This window comes from Lissotriton helveticus, chromosome 2_1, assembly GCF_964261635.1.
Source record: "Lissotriton helveticus chromosome 2_1, aLisHel1.1, whole genome shotgun sequence".
Classification (NCBI taxonomy): domain Eukaryota; kingdom Metazoa; phylum Chordata; class Amphibia; order Caudata; family Salamandridae; genus Lissotriton; species Lissotriton helveticus.
Window position 1 is genome coordinate 1,669,339,124 of NC_136059.1, and position 1,379 is coordinate 1,669,340,502.

Here is a 1,379-nt window from a genome sequence, read left to right on the forward strand (position 1 = left end):
TGGCCAGATGAGTTGATGTGAACCATAAAGTCTATGATGAGATTAATCATCAGGAGAGCACATTGAGTGGGAAATGGGTGTAAGTCTTAATATGGAGACAGGGCTATTTTAAACTTTAGAGACTCTCTGTTGCATGTGCACTATTATATAGTTGAATTTGTGTAAAATAGAGGGACTTCACTTGGGCTTTTTTTATAGATCTTCTGATTGCATAGATTATGGCATAACAATTAGAAGTGAGGACTCACAAGATCGTCTTCCAGTTTTTTACATAGCCACTTTCACATCCTTTGAACTTCTTACTACTTTGGATGAGAGTGATTGAATTTTGCTTACTAAAAGTTAAGAAAAGAATCAAGGGGATCCCTTACATTATCTCTCTGATATTACCACAGACCCCAGAGACCTTGAAGAGTTACAAGGTTTGAGTTTGGTAATTTTCTTTTCTGGAACGTGGCAGGAATTGGCACCAAATTAACGAATCTGGACTGTGTGCAGGTCAGTGGAGTGTTAGGTCGTTCCTTCTGCCTGTACGCTTCCCTGGGTTGCAACAATGATGGCGACTGGTAGGACATGCGCTATCGCTGAGGGCGTGTGTGGAGCTATTCTGCTTGGTTATTGCATTTACTTTGACAAAAAAAGGTTCAGCGACCCTGGCTTTAAACAGTGACTGCAAGAACGCAGTAGGAGGCAAAACCTTGGCGAGTGAGAAGCATTGTCCAAGCTTTCTGATCTAAAGGATGCAGAGGCCATTCAGAAGTTCTTTCTTGATGAAATACAGCTTGGAGAAGAACTGCTAGCAAAGGGGAATATGAAAAAGGTGTGGATTACCTCACCAATACCATAACTGTGTGTGGGCAGCCTCAGCAGTTACTGCAAATTCAGCAATAGACTCTTCAACCACCAGTATTTCAGAAGCTGTGACTAAACTACCAACCATCAGTCAGAGAATTGTTACTACACAGAGTTTATCAGAAGACGGTGTTGAATGAGAAGAGGCTATGACATTCTGATGTTTCTTGGATGAGAAATTGCACCTATGATGATGAAGGGTGGTGTGATCTAAAAGCCACCATGGCTCCCAATGGACTGTATAGAGCATTTAACACATTTTAGATGAGAGATGTTGGATTTTATTAATTGACTTTTGACAACAAAACCTTTATATTTGCATTCAGTAAGGGTAATCAAATACTTTGCTGGTAATAGTATAGTTGAGATGCACAGGTTTTATGTAGAGGCTCATTGCACATTTCACACTCCATCCACTTGGTCAAGGGTGGTTAGGGCCAAAGGAGGTCTCTTCAGTTTAATTTTGATCTTGAGTATCAGAATTGTGATATTACTTGATTCTGTTTTTCTGTTTTACCAGTTATTAC

At 40.1% G+C, this 1,379-nt stretch overlaps 1 pseudogene; it reads left to right on the top strand.

Moving 5' to 3' along the window:
- The first annotated feature begins 553 nt into the window (after window positions 1–553).
- LOC144819894 (mitochondrial import receptor subunit TOM20 homolog pseudogene) lies at window positions 554–1,039 on the top strand (annotated as a pseudogene).
- The last annotated feature ends 340 nt before the right edge of the window (window positions 1,040–1,379 follow it).